Consider the following 16620-nt stretch of genomic DNA (forward strand, 5'->3'; position numbering starts at 1 on the left):
ATTCGAAATTCACTTTAAAAATTGATAGTGGGGCCCACATCTCAAATCTTGGAAAAACTTACGAAATCCGAACACCCATTCCGAGACGAGTCCAACCATACAAAAATTATCAAATTCCGACATCGGATTGACCTTCAAATCTTCGTTTTACATTTTTGGAAGGTTTGGTAAAAATTTGATTTTTCTTCCATAAATTCATGGATTCATGATGTAAATGAGTATGGAATCATGAAATATAATCAATATAGGATAAGGAACACTTACCCTAATTTTCCCCTATGAAAATCGCCTAAACCGAGTTCCCCAAACTCAAAAATGAGTAAAATGGCTAAACTCCCCATTTTATGGGGTTTCTGGCGTTTTTGAGTGCCCCTGTGGCGCACTTTCCAGAACACTAATAATTTCCAATGCTAGGGCTAGCGCCCCACGCTACCCTGGACGCTGGCGGCTACGAAAAATCTTTCCCGACACAAAAATGGGCATAACTCTCTCATACGATGTCCGAATTCGACGATTCTTTTTGCTATGACTCCCAAATTTCAATACGGATCTAATGCTTGCATCAAAACTGAATTTGGAATTCATTTGCTTAATGGGATACCACTTATTGTTGAAGAAATGACGTCGAACGTTCTTGAAATACCAAAATTAAATTCCGTTGACCACCTGAAATCCACCAGAGGCCCTCGGGATCTCAATCAAATATACCAACAAGTCCTAAAATATCATACAGACTTACTCGGGGTCTCATATCACGTCAAACGACGCTGAAATTACAATTCACACCTTAATTCAGACTTTTGAGTTTCAAAACTTTTCAATTTACAAATCTTGTGCCAAAACATGTTAAATAAATCCAGAATGACTTTATATTTGGCACACAAGTCATAAATGACATAACGGAGCTATTTCGATTTCCAGAATCGTATTCCGACCCCGATATCAAAAAGTCAACCCCGTGGTCAAACTTGAAAATCTTTAGCCTTTAAATTACTAGTTTTCGTTAAATGGTCATAACTTGAGATAGGGGCCTCCAAATTAAATTTCGGGCATCCGCCCAAGTTTCAAATCACGATAGGGAGTTACCGGAACTGTCAAAACACTGATCCGAGTCCGTTTGCTCAAAATGTTGACCAAAGTCATCTCAATTGAGTTTTAAGGCTCTATTTCACATTTTAATCCATTTTTCACATAAAAACTTTCCGAAAAATTGTACGGATTGCGCATACAATTCGAGGAATGATAAATAGTGCTTTTCGAGGTCTTAGAACACATAATTAATAATTAACTTTAAAGATGACATTTTTGGGTCATCACAAAGAGGTAGCCCGCCTATTCAATGAGGGCCACCTTCGAGAGTTGCTCAGTGACCGAGCTAAGAATCACTTCAGAGAAAGGGACGCCGGCAAAAGAGATAAACAGGAGGAACCTCTGCATATCATTCACATGATCGTCGGTGGGGTCGATATTCCACAGGAACTCGTTCTCAAGTACGGCAAGATACCGGCCACAGGGGAAAAACGAACCCGAGGTTATGCACCCGAGGGCACTTTATCATTCGGAATCGAAGAAGTCGAAGGCATCTCTCACCCTCACAACGACGCTCTGGTAATTTCGATCCTATTAGATAAAATTCAAATTAAGCGCATCTTAGTGGATCCAGGTAACTCTGCAAATATCATCCGATCTTGGGTAGTGGAAAAGCTCGGTTTACAGAATCAAGTCGTGCCCGCAGCTCGGGTCTTAAACGGCTTCAATATGGCCAGTGAAACAACTAAAGGGGAAATTGTCCTGCCCATAAATGTGGCTGGAACCATCCAAAATACCAAGTTCCACGTAATCGAAGGCGATATGAGGTACACTGCCCTACTCGGAAGACCATGGATCCACAATATGAGGGCAGTACCTTCGACTCTACACCAAGTGATGAAATTTCATACGTCGTACGACGTGAAGATAGTGTACGGGGAGCAACATGCTGCGAAGGAAATATTTGCGGTCGATGAGATAACACCGATACCAATGACGTCGGCCTCAGAAAGGTCGAGCATAAAAAATATGGGAGGAACCAAATAGCAATCATAGCAACTGGTCTCGACCGAATCGGTAAAACAGGAAATAAATGATAACGAGGAAGAATTTCCGACACCTCGAGCTCTCATCGTCCCCGACGCCACCAAGTCGACGATCGAAGAACTGGAGCAGGTTATATTAATCAAACATCTGCCCGAGAAAAAGGTATACCTGGTTACGGAGTTGACCCCCGAACTCAGAGAAAAACTCATTCAATTTCTTGTTAATAACATAGATTGTTTTGCTTGGTCCCATTTAGACATGGCGGGGATCTCACCATCGATAACAACGCACCAGCTGAGCTTGGACCCTAGGTTCAAATCGGTGAAGCAAAAAATAAGACCCCAATCCGAGGTGAAACACGCATTCACAAGAGATGAGGTAACTAAATTTCTCAAAATAGGGTCAATCCGAGAAGTGAAATATCCCGAATGGTTGGCCAATGTGGTTGTAGTCCCCAAGAAAGGGAACAAACTTAGAATGTGTGTAGATTATAAAGATCTAAACAAAGCATGCCCCAAAGATTCCTTTCCACTACCTAGCATCGATCACTTGATCGACGCCACGGCCGGCCAGGAGATCCTCACTTTTCTCGACGCCTACTCCGGGTACAATCAAATTAACATGGACCCGGAGGACCAAGAAAAAACTTTGTTTGTCACTAAGTATGGAACCTATTGTTATAATGTAATGCCGTTCGGGCTAAAAAACGCAGGGGCTACGTACCAACGCCTAGTGAATAAAATGTTCGAAGTACAAATAGGTAAATCAATGGAAGTTTACATTGATGACATGCTAGTTAAGTCCCTGCGCGCAGAGGACCATTTGACTCATTTGCAGGAAACGTTCAAAATTCTAAGGAAATACAACATGAAGCTGAACCCCGAAAAATGTGTTTTCGGGGTCGGATCAGGCAAGTTCCTCGGCTTCATGGTGTCAGAAAGGGGGATCGAGATCAACCCAGACAAAATAAAAGCCATCAAAGACATCATCGTCGTGGATAGTGTGAAAGCAGTGCAAAGGCTGACCGGGCGGATAGCTGCCTTAGGCCGATTCATTTCAATATCGTTAGATCGAAGCTACAGATTCTTCTCTCTACTCAGAAAGAAGAACGATTTTGCCTGGACCCCGGAATGCCAACATGCACTAGAACAACTGAAGCGGTACCTATCGAGCCCACCATTACTTCACACTCAGAAGGCAGATGAGAAGCTTTACCTATACTTGGCAGTATCTGAGATCGCTGTGAGTGGTGTCCTAGTTCGAGAAGAGCAAGGTACGCAGTTTTCTGTTTATTATGTAATCGGACCTTAGGAGAGGCAGAGGTTAGATACCCACACTTAGAGAAACTGGAGCTTGCATTGGTAAGCGCCTCGAGAAAGTTAAGACCATACTTTCAATGTCACCCCGTATGCGTTTTAACCACTTACCCACTTCGAAACATTTTGCACAAGCCCGAGCTATTGGGCCGACTGGCCAAATGGGCCATTGAGCTCAGTGGGTACGATATTGAATATCAGCCTCGGACATCCATCAAGTCCCAAATCCTAGTCGACTTCGTGGCCGACTTAACACCGACCCTTGTACCCGAAGTTGAAAAGGAACTCTTGTTAAAATTGGGTATATCGACGGGGGTCTGGACCCTCTATACCGATGGTGCTTCAAATGTGAAGGGTTACAGGCTTGGCATCGTACTAAAGCCTCCCACAGATGGCATTATTAAGCAATCCATCAAAACTACTAGATTAACTAACAATGAGGCCGAGTAAGAAGCCATGATTGCAGGTCTCGAGCTAGCTAAAAGCTTGGGAGCAGAGGTCATCGAAGCCAAATGCGACTCTTTGTTAGTAGTAAACCAAGTGAGCAAAACTTTCGAGGTTCGAGAAGAAAGGATGCAGAGGTATTTGGACAAACTACAGATAACTCTACACCGTTTAAAAGAATGGACCCTACAACATGTACCTCGAGAACAAAACAGTGAAGCCGACACACTCGCAAATCTGGGGTCATCGGTCGAAGAGGATAAGATCGACTCGGGGACTATCATTCAACTCTCGAGATCTATAATCGAGGGTGGGAACGCCGAAATAAATTCCACAAGCTTAACCTAGGATTGGAGGAACAAGTACATTGAATACTTAAAAAACGGAAAACTCCCATCAGACTCTAAAGAATCTAGAGTTCTACGAACCAAAGCTGCTCGATTCACGTTGGGTGAAGATGGAACGTTGTACAGAAAAACGTTCGACGGACCACTGGCAGTGTGCTTAGGGCTAGGGGACACCGATTATGTTTTACGGGAGGTCCACGAAGGCACTTGTGGAAACCACTCCGGCGCCGAACCACTAATTCGCAAAATCATCAGAGCAGGATACTACTGGGATAGTATGGAAAAGGACACTAAGGAGTTCGTTCGAAGATGCGATAAATGTCAAAGGTTTGCACCAATGATCCATCAACAAGGAGAGCAGCTTCATTCGGTCATCTCTCCATGGCCATTTATGAAATGAGGAATGGATATCGTCGGCCCTCTATTATCGGCCCCAGGTAAAGCTAAATTCATTTTGTTTATGACTGACTATTTCTCTAAATGGGTTGAAGCATAGGCGTTCGAAAAGGTAAGAGAGAAAGAGGTCATAGATTTCATCTGAGTCACATCGTGTGCAGATTTGGTATACCAGCGGAAATAACATGTGACAATGGTAAGCAATTTATCGGCGGTAAAGTGACAAAATTTCTCGAAGACCATAAAATAAAAAGGATACTATCAACACCATATCATCCTAGTAGAAACGGACAGGCCGAATCAACCAACAAAACTATCATCCAAAACATGAAGAAAAGATTGAAAGAAGCTAAAGGAAAGTGGAGAGAAATTTTGCCCGAAGTCCTTTGGGCATATCGGACAACATCTAAATCCAGTACATGAGCAACTCAATTTTCCCAAGTATACGGCTCCGAAGCCTTAATTCTGGTCGAAGTCGGGGAGCCAAGCGCAAGGTTTCGACATGCTTTGGAAGAATCGAACTACGAGGCAATGAACACTAGCCTTGAATTATTAGACGAAAAATGAGAAGCGACACTAGTTCGAATGGCTGCACAAAAACAATGAATCGAGAGGTACTACAACAGAAGAACTAATCTCCGCCATTTCAAGACCAGGGACTTAGTCCTAAGGAAGGTCACTGTCAACACTTGAGATCCTAATGAAGGGAAGCTCGGCCCAAATTGGGAAGGACCCTATCGAGTCCTCGATATAATCAGGAAAGGGTCTTATAAACTTGGGGCAATGGATGGAAAACCACTACCAAACAATTAGAACATATTGCTTCTCAAACGATATTACTCTTAAGGTATAATTTTCTTCTCTCTATCATTTATATACGTTCATTGGACGCTAACTCATTGCAGGAATTCGACTAAAAACATCAAGACCTCCGGTTTCAAAGCGTGTGTTGTACTCGTTTTCCCCTTAGTTCGGTTTTTATCCCAAATGGGTTTTTTCCGGCAAGATTTTTAATGAGGCAACAATTATGTGCTACCCGAGGACAAAATCAGCAGTATCTGAGGATCCTTCATAATCAACCTCGAATACTGGGGGGCTACCAATCGAGTAAATCAAGTTCGGCACAAGTAAGTTGTTTTCATATCTAATTCTTGTCAAACAGGGTCTTGATAGAGAAAAGTGTAAGGACCAAATGGTCAAAACAAACCATGCCTACGTAGTTTTGTTCGAATCCTTGCACAAGATACAAACACATGTATAATGACATAAAGGAGAGCTTCTAATTTCAGATATCTCACACTTTGAAAAGATTTTCCTACTTCATGGTTCAAATAGGTTAAAAAGCCTGCGGGCTAAGATATTTTGAGTTCGAGTTCGAAACAATCACTCACTCAATTAATAAAGCCTAAGGGCTATCCTACCTCGAGTTTGAGAAATCACTCACTCGATCATAAAAAGCCTACGGGCTAAGATATTTTGAGTTCGAGTTCGAAACAATCACTCACTCAATTATTAAAGCCTAAGGGCTATCCTACCTCGAGTTCGAGCAATCACTCACTCGATCATAAAAAGCCTACGGGCTAAGATATTTTGAGTTCGAGTTCGAAACAATCACTCACTCAATTATTAAAGCCTAAGGGCTATCTTACTTCGAGTTCGAGCAATCACTCACTCGATCATAAAAAGCCTACAGGCTAAGATATTTTGAGTTCAAGTTCGAAAAAATCACTCACTCAATTATTAAAGCCTAAGGGCTATCCTACCTCGAGTTCGAGCAATCACTCACTCGATCATCAAAAGCCTACAGGCCAAGATATTTTGAGTTCGAGTTTGAAACAATCACTCACTCAATTATTAAAGCCTAAGGGCTATCCTACCTCGAGTTCGAGCAATCACTCACTCGATCATAAAAAGCGTACGGGCCAAGATATTTTGAGTTCGAGTTCGAAAAAATCACTCACTCAATTATTAAGGCCTAAGGGCTATCCTACCTCGAGTTCGAGCAATCACTCACTAGATCATAAAAAGCCTACAGGCTAAGACATTCTGAGTTCGAGTTCGAAACAATCACCCACTCAATTATTAAAGCCTAAGGGCTATCTTGCTTCGAGTTCGAACAATCACTCACTCGATCATAAAAAGCCTACGGGCTAAGATATTTTGAGTTTGAGTTCGAAACAATCACTCACTCAATTATTAAAGCCTAAGGGCTATCTTACTTCGAGTTCGAGCAATCACTCACTCGATCATAAAAGGTCTACGGGCTAATATATTTTGAGTTCGAGTTCGAATGAATCACTCACTCAATTATTAAAGCCTAAGGGCTATCTTACTTCGAGTTCGAGCAATCACTCACTCGATTATAAAAGGTCTACGGGCTAAGATATTTTGAGTTCGAGTTCGAAACAATCACTCACTCAATTATTAAAGCCTAAGGGCTATCTTACTTCGAGTTCGAGCAATCACTCACTCGATCATAAAAGGTCTACGGGCTAAGATATTTTGAGTTCGAGTTCGAAACAATCTCTCACTCGCTCATAAAAGCTACGAAGATCGAATTCGATGAAATCGCATATAAAAGCATTCACAAGGCATAAATGAAATCTTCACGAAGCAAGGCAGTTAAAGAAAAAGATATTTGTATAGATATATATACAATGGTGGTTTACATAAATGGATGCAACATAGAAGAAGCTAAGGGCTAAGCTTCTGGGTTATCATCGAGAGCAGTCTCTTCTCCACGCCCCCCATCTTCGTACCCGCTCTTGCTACCATCATCATCATCATCATCGCCATCAGAAGCCAAGGCTTCAGCTTCAGCTTCGAGCTCTTTAGCCTTTTTTATCTCTTCAGCAAGGTCGAAACCTCGAGCGTGTATCGAGGGTCTCTCTCCAAGACCGACACTTAGCAAGTTCGGCAACCCAATGTGCTCGAGTGTCGGCAGTATCCGCCGCCTCTCGTGCCTCCATCTGGGCAGCCTCGGCATCAGCCCGATACACGGCAATAGACTTGTCCGCCATGACTTTCGATGACTCAACCTCCGCCTTGGCCTCAGCAAGCCGTGTTTCAAGCTCCTCGATCCTCTTAGCCTGAGCTGAACCCTTTTGCTTGACGCTTCGAAGCTGAACATCGACCGATAATAATTTGGCCAAGATAGTTTCTTTTTCCGTAGCCAGGCGGTCGATAGTCTCCTTCAACTGGATACATTCAGCCTTGATTTGATCGACTTCTTCCCAAAGTAACACGATCTTTTCAACCTTTTGCTGCAGCTGAGATAACGAAGGGTTAACTTCCACAGTTGAGTCAAACCCATACTCTAACAGAACGAGGCTCACCTGCTTATCTAGTTCGGCCTCTTCTTCACGAGCCTTAACCAAATCTGCTTGGAGGTCCTTTATAGCCTCGTCCTTTTGGCTGCAAAGAAGCCGCAGGGCATCTCTCTCCCCCGAGACCTTCTGAAGCTCGACCTCACACTGGCTGAGGTCGACTCAAAACCTGCTAATGGCCTGTACAGTAGGGAAAAAAACACAAGTCAAGTTTGGAAAAGAACGAAGAAATCAAGTACAGTAAAATCATTACCCGAGAAATGAAACGTTGGGCCTCTTCTAGGAGGTTAGAAGCATCACCAATGTCGGAGGCATCATCGACTCCAGTAAAGCAATCCCGAAAAGGGTCCCCTACACTAGAGCCTCCACCCATATCGAGGGTCTTCAATTCTCGAGCTTCCTTTAACGCCTCCTCAGAAAAGGTTGGAAGAGAAGGCAAATGACCCACTGTCATGGTCCCAAGCGAATCGCTCGGGACGCTCTGATCGAGACTCGGGATACCAGAACCGACCCCGACCGGTATAGCCGCCATCGGCTCAGAAGCTCTCGCGACCTCGATAGCTCACGCAGATCGGATCACCAAAGCCGAAGCATCTTCTTCTTCTTCTTCTTCTCTCAGTCGTTGGACCGAGTCCATTGGAAGAACGATTGCCTTCCTCCTCACCCTTCGAGTTTTGGGCTTGGGGTCCTCTGACCGAGAGACAGCTTTTCGCTTCTTATCTTTCCCCGGTTCTGGGACCAGGGACTTGGTTCCTTCCTCACAACTCGAAGGCCTCAAAATGACATCCTTGGTTACACCTGCATGAAAGGAAATCGGTAACGAATGGAGTATAAAAAAACATTTCAAAGAACACGAGCAGTAACCCCTACCATGATTCTTGGCCTCCCATCTGCCTTTCGCCAAATCACGCCAAGCGCGTTCGGCATAAGAGGAAGTCGAGACTAACTTCCAAACCTAATCCTCGAGGCCAGGTAACCCTTGTGGCATCCAAGGGACAGCTGTATATCGGAGAAAGACATCAGATAAAATCGGAAAAAGATACGAAAAGCAACTTCTTATGAAAACCACTTACGGTCGAAATTCCATTCCTCGGGGAACGACATCTTCTCTTCTGGAATGAGGTCATGGGTCCTCACTCGGATATAACGGCCCATCCAACCCCGATCCTTGTCTTCGTCGATGCTCGACATCAAAGCCTTCGATGCCCGACGATGAAGCCTGATTAGTCCTCGAAAGATTTGAGGCCGATACAATCGTATGAGGTGATTCAGGGAAAAATCCAGCCCCCTGCCTTGTTGGAGAAGAAACGAAGTAAGGTTACTATACGCCATACAGAGGGATGAATTTGACCAAGGGTGACCTGATATCTTTTGTAAAAATCAATGATCACCAGGTCGACGGGACCCAACGTGAAGAGGTAAGTGTAAACACTTAAAATCCCCTCCACATGAGTGATGACGCTCTCTTCGGGAGAGGGAATCTGCAACACAACCTCGAAACTCCAGTTGCAGTCTTTCCTCACAGCCTCGAGATGACCCTTCGTTATCGAGCACATGTATATCAACACATGCTCACATCGACCCGGAACAGATGAAGGATTCTCGACCTTAAAATCGATCTTCAGAGTACACGGGCCGGGAACATACTCATAGGTAGGCGGCTCCACCGGCACCTTGTCGCCGAACGGCCTTGAAGAAGAAGCTTTCTCCTTCTGAGGTACAGTTTTCGAAGTTTTGGCCATTAATATGAGAGGAAGAAAGGAAAAGGAAGATGAAAAGTTGATGATACCAAACACTGGTGTAGATGGCTCCGCAAGCGGCAAAATAGAGAGAGGCTAAGAAAATTTGGAAGAGTGAAGACGTAAAAGTGGTAAATGTTAGATGGAGGGGTTATTTATAGGCTTACATCGTGACGGTTCAGTATCAACGGTGGCCGACCACCATCTGACATGCATTAAATACCTTGAAAAACTAAATCGATGGGACAGCTATCACATACGTCATGATCGAGCCCTGTGAAAACGTCAGCTTATAACCCGATTGAACCGTCGAAAAGCATATCGACTCTCACCACATCCTTCTTGAGAAACGAAGGGACTATCTATATACGGTCGAAATAGATTTCGACCTTCCTACGTTCGATCGAGTCCGAATGGTAAGCAACCGGAGTGGGATTTTGGGATGAGTCCCGAAAACAGTACAAACGAGCATCAAGTTCCAAAGACTTATCGGGGAGTCGGCTCGATACTATTATCGAGCCCACGACCAAGTCGATCCGCAAGGCAACGTGAGGGTGGTCGGAAATGCGCTACACCCACCCCGAAGGTCAAACTCAAGCGAAAGTTGAGGGCTCGACCCAATAACGAGTTCGAGCCAGTATCGAGCTCGCGGACAAGAGTCGTTGCAACCGCACTAAGGGAGAGAATCTTGGTGGGAATCGAGGAAGAGACAATTTATCATGGGTTCTCCACTATATATTTTTTTTTAATTGTGAATAAAGTAGGATCCCTCTACTATAAAAGGGGGAATCCTTGTAAGCATAAGATCATCTTACACACTGTAACAAAAGATCACTTCCTATATTGAATGATATCCCCTTGTGCTCATTTTACTTTATCTTACTCATTCTTCTTGCTCACTATTCTCATTCTCATAATCAAGAACGCAAATATTACGATTTCTCTATACGTTTTGTATCAAATTATATTACATATCTTTAGAATCATATTCAAATTTAACTTTATTTGATTTTCCCGGTAAACAGTACCAAACACACCCAAAGTATTAAAAAGGAATAAAAGAAGAATCTGCACCGGAGAAAAAGAAGAAAAAATCAGCGAAAACGAGTAAAAAAAATAAAAATCTCTAAGTGAAACCCAAGTAAAAGTCAGCAAACTCGAGCTACTTGGGAATCGAATCCAATTTTAGGATAGCGGCGGAAAAATGGATTAAAAAAAATAGTTATTCACTCATATTATTCATTAAAAATTAGTTGAATAATGAACTTTTTAAAAATAGGTCAAATATGAATATGAATCATATTATCCACTTAGAAAATAAATAACCATTGGATAACTAATGCGTTTAACTTTTACAAGTGTAAAGCTTCAAATTAAGGATTCCTCAAGTTTGAGAGACTAAGAAATTTTTTCAAAAATGATCATTTTCATTTCAAGAAACCATGGATCCATATTATCCGCCAGTTAACCCATTTTTTTTAATTAAATATGGGTCGAATTGGATCGGATAAATGATCTATTTTTACATTATTCTTTTTCGACTCGTAACATATTCTACCCGACCCGACCGATTGCCACTAGTCAAAAGAGCAACTTTTACCGCAATAAAAGTAATGTTAGACGGAGGGGAGTAATTGGTAGATAGCACTATCTCACGGATTAGACGTTCTTCACATGCTTTATCTATGTTTCCTGATCATCTATCACAAGTCAAATAAAATGAAAAAATACACACCCACACACAGCAAGTTACACAACAAGTTAACACTAGAAAATAGTTTACCAGTGTACCTTCTTCTCTAAATTAAAAAAGAGAGTAAAAGAACAATAAAAGAAGGAAAAATGGTCAAATATATCTACTTTTAAATATTGTTTATATTTGTTCTCGTTATATTTTGGGAACAAAAATACCATTGTTGTTACAATTGTTATCAAATATACTCCTATTTCCAAAGGAGGTCTACTGTGTCAATGACTCAGAGATTAAAATTCCACGTGAGTTGACATTTGGGTGAGGTGGATGCCACGTCACATGCCACCTCACCAGCCTAACCTTATTTTAGTTGAAGGAAAACTAAAATCACCATTGGACTATTTGGAAAAGCTTGAAGAACATCCAAATGGGTCTACAGTGAATCCGTGATTGCTTAAATCTGCCTTTGCCATGGACCCATTTTCTCCAACTTGATACAATCCTTCAAGCTAAATGAAGCTCCCAAAAATCACACTCTAACTCACACTATGAGAAGGGTCTAAAGAACCAGACTTTTTTCAATTCATATGAAAACACACAAATTCACTTAAAATTCTAACATATAACATTTGCAAGATTGAATATTTTGATAAACTAAGATAATATGTGTGCTTCAAATGAGGAGTTCTCTTAGTTGGGAACATGAATCCTACCCAACATATGGAGATTTCACCATTCTTTCATTGTTTACCTCATACTTTTCCACAGTCAGATTTTTGCGTGATATATCTGATTTTGGGATACTTTTGTTTTTAAAATTTGTTTTGGTAGCTTTTATGAAATCAAACTCATACGATTCCATCTTGAAACTTCTTGATATTTGGGATTTTTTGGATTGTTTTTAGATGGGTTTTTGTTAGTTTTGCTGATTTTTTAATGCATGGATCCCAATGTCAGTTAAGGGAGTGGGTAAAATAATTAAGGTTAGTGTGGTGAGGTGGCAGCTACATGTCATCCACCTCACCTAAATATCAGTTCATGCCTGAGTCATTGCAACAGTAGATCTCTGTTAGAGATAGGGGCATATTTGATAAGAATGGTAACGGCAAGGGTATTTTTGCTCCCAGAGTATTACGGAGGTTAAATATAAACAATATTTAAAAGTAGAAGGATATATCTAGCCCTTTTCCCATAAAAGAAATATACAGTCAAACACCTCTCTATAACATTCTCGTTTATTCTAATTTTTTTAACTGTTATAGTGAAATGTTGTTATAGAAGACATATATTATAACATAATATAAAAATCGGTTCGAAAAGAACATGACTTTTATAATAAATGACTGTTATATATGAATATTGTTATAAAGAGTTCTGTAATGTACATGTAAAGTTACTAACTAAAAGTCGTTCATAAAATGAATGCATTAACACCAAGAAATTGTTTACAACTTTACCTTCTACCCTAAGTTAGAAGAGGGCAAAAAAGAATTAATATTAGATGAGATTTCAAGGTTGAAAATACTTAGTTCCACATTTGCATTTCCATGATAGGAGATAATAGCCTTCATCTTCTCTAGTGTATAATGTATTTAACGCTTTGCTAACTTTCCCAGAAGAAGTAATATGTGGAGGAATGACAAGTACAGCCATGCAAGGTCTGCAGCCTTTGCACCTATTTACACACTTTGGTGGACTTGATCCCAACATCACCATTCTCATTTGCTTCCTTTCTCCACTTCTCCCTATAAACAACAATTTTAATTTTTTCAGATAAGACAAACAAGAATTAGCGATGAATTTTGTAGCTAAATAAAAAAATCTGTTGCTAATATCATTTAGCGACAGAATATCAAAAGATTTTGTTAATTGCGAGCAATTTAACGACAGATTAGCAATGAAGTTCGTAATTAATTCCAGATTTTTTTTGTAGTGGCTCAACCGAAAGGAAAACAACAATTAAACATTTTCAACTCAATATCGAACTAAATTATTTTACGTCCATGTGAAGTAATGGATACTCTAGTTTTTTTTGTTTTGGAGGGGGGTTGAGTTTCTCCTTGACAATCAAAGGGCTCCTAACCCTTAGAATCGGATTTAGAATTTTAAGTTAGTGAATGTAGAGTTCACTACATCCACTATCATGTTGTTGCATTGGGATTTATTTTGTATAAATATACACTTTATTCTAAAAGATTTAGATATATAGTTTAAGTAGAAAACAGATGTTTCCTGAATAATACTATAAGAAAATACTACTCACTTAATTAATAAGCAATATGGAGCTTTCTAAGTACCTGTCATGAGACTAGTAGATAAAGAAGGTTAAGGGATAAATACCTTTTTCAAAAAATTGAAAGAAAGAGTGAGAAGAAGATAATGATGTGTTTCTCCTTAGGTTCATGTTTTTTGTCACCCCCTCTATTGTTTTACCTGATATAGAAGGAAGGAATGTGAGTGAATAGATGAACATCAAAATGACAGCAAATTTTAGTCCTTTTGAGTTGGACATATTAGTGGTTGAGGCCATCACCAATCTTTCACAACATGAAAAATCAAACTCCCTTTCACACCAAAGTGTGTTTTGAGTGTTAGGGAGAATTTAGTAGTGTCTCACTCTGTATATCAATATAGTTCTACTTGTGGTTGTTTCAAAAAACACAAAAATAGAGCTTTATTAACTAGAAACGGGCCCAACACGTACATAAGGTGTGTCACACAACAATCAATGAAACGGGTGAAAATCAAGATTCAAATTCTAAAAAAGGAAAAAAAATATTTGCTTAAATTTTGATAGATAGATGTGCTGGTGAAATGTACTAGATATGTAATAAAATAGTCTGAGGTGTATGTAAGATTGGTCGGGCACTAAGAGTGAACCCTAACATGGAGGGGCGAATTCAAAATTTAAACATAATGGGTTCAACTTTTAAAATTCTTAATATTGAACCCGTAATATTTTTAAAGTTATGAATGCATACCCATTTATTGCTGTAATTTATGCACCGCGTCAAAAATTATGGGTTCAATTGAACCCATCGAAATTATGCTACATCCGCCCCTACTATACTAACATGTACCAATGTGTTATTTAGCTGTCAATAATGTGGATAAAAATTATGAAAAATCAGGATTTAAATTTCAACAGCGACAAAAAAAAAACTTAATGGTTTCTTGTCATTTTGTCTAATATTTGGCTGATAGAGTTATTTAGTATTTGTGTTAATGGGATACAATAGACATCAAATAATAGTCGAGGTATACACAAACTAACCGAAATTATTATAAAATAAAAATAAAAAGAAGGGGCCATCACAAAGAAACTTTGATTTCCGAATTGAGAACAGTAGTGCTGACTCCATTAATTTTCAGTGTGAATGACAGTAGTGACAAATTGAAGCAACAGGTTCTCAAATAATTGAAGTACTAAAACCACTTTTTTCAAATAGAATTGGCCAATCCTCACTTGGATTCTTGTATCTTTCCTTTGATTGATGTCTTCTTTTTCTCTTTGCTATTTCTTTACCATACAAGGACATGACATTTGACTAAAGATAGCAAAATTGAGCTATTTTTACAACTGGCTATTGGAGTATGATGTAAGATTACAATATAACTGTACAGTTGTTTTTTTTCTAGCCTTTATAAAAGCATACAGTTCTAAACAGTAGTTTTGAATGTTGTCTCTATTTTTGTAATTTTGTTTTATGATTACTAAAAATATTGCATGTAACTATTGCAGGCTTTCAGAAGATGCCTGCTCATTTTACCAAATGCTAGAAATATTCCAACATTGCTTAATAGTTACATGACATATCAATGGTTCTCCTATTGTACGTCAAATAGAAAAGCATTTGGCTGCAATGTTGGAGACAAGGGATTTTAGATACCCTTACACATTTTAAGTTCTTTTTACCCATTCAATATTTCGGGTTAATTTGAGTTATGATAATTGAATTTACTCAATATAAAATAAAGTCATAAAATTATCTTTTTCACATTAAAATAAAAGAAAAGGGCCAAATATAACCATGTACTATGAGAAAAAGTTTATATATACTCTTCGTTATACATTAGGCTCACATATACTCCTGCCGTAATATGATTGGTTCAAATATACCTCACTTTCGCTAAATTGGTCTAAGGTGGACCTTCGTCCTACGTGGCATTGATATTTGATGACGCCTTCCCTCTATTTGTTTTTTTTACCACTAAAATTTTCTTTCCTTCCACCACCATTGCACCATAACCGTCACCATGAACAATGTTGAATTTTCAGCTAGTCAACTTAGACCCGATGGCGTAGGCAGAATTTTTGCTAATGGAGTTCAGAAAAAGAAAAAGTTAAAAAAGACTGGCTAGTGATAATTGAACTCGCGGCCTTAAAAAAAGTTTTTAACCCCCCTTGACCCAAAATTCCGCCTCAGGCATCGTGATGGCACTTAGTCTCTAAGACTAGGTAAGCCGATTTTATAATAATTCAAGTCTTTTTTTTAACCAACAGCGGAAATAATTACAAATATAACAACCTCCCAAGACTGGTAATACTGAGTCACGAACTCTAACTGAATACATGAAATGATCTCAAGGATCGAATACTCAATATTGTTTGAATAATAAATAACAGTACAATAAAAGGGAAAGACTCCAAGGAACTGTGACGACCAAGGAGCTCTACCTTGAATTCTTGCGATCCCACTCTAACTCTGTTGAAGTCCGATATCTCCAATGCCTGGCTCTGCACAAAAATGTACAGAAGTGTATTATGAGTACACCACGGTCGGTACCCAGTAAGTATCAAGACTAACCTCAGTGCAGTAGAGACGAGGTACAGTCAAGACACTCACTAATCTAATAACTTGTGCAATATGATATATAAAATAATAGAAAACAAATAGCAATAAGGGCAACACAAATCAACCAGTGATATGCCCGGCATGGCAATAAGAACACTATTAATATTGCTCAACAAATAATAAATACAAGTACACTCAATTAAATCAAGTTCTTCAAATAAATATCTTTCACATATAATTCTTCCAAATAACTCTCTTTCAAATATAATTTCTTAAAATAAATATCTTTCAAATATAATTCTTTCAATAAATCTTTTTCAAATATAATTTCCTCAAATAAATATCTTTCACATACAATTCCTTCAAATACTACTTTTTGAATAAAAATCCTTCCAAATAAATATTTTGAATATAATTCTTTCAATTAAAAGTCACCATGTGACACCTCATTTCATAATCATAAAAATACGGGTCTCAGCCATTTTTA

The 16620-nt window shown here is 39.5% G+C and overlaps 1 long non-coding RNA gene across 1 annotated transcript; it reads right to left on the bottom strand.

The window, feature by feature from the left end:
- Window positions 1–12744: 12744 nt before the first annotated feature.
- Window positions 12745–14916, bottom strand: LOC107770467 (uncharacterized). Its single transcript, XR_001644620.2, has 2 exons — window positions 13678–14916; window positions 12745–13082 (listed from the first exon to the last, which is right to left on the bottom strand). It is a non-coding gene; the product is annotated as an uncharacterized LOC107770467 (long non-coding RNA).
- Window positions 14917–16620: the final 1704 nt, after the last annotated feature.

The sequence above is a fragment of the Nicotiana tabacum genome, chromosome 9, assembly GCF_000715075.1.
Source record: "Nicotiana tabacum cultivar K326 chromosome 9, ASM71507v2, whole genome shotgun sequence".
Classification (NCBI taxonomy): domain Eukaryota; kingdom Viridiplantae; phylum Streptophyta; class Magnoliopsida; order Solanales; family Solanaceae; genus Nicotiana; species Nicotiana tabacum.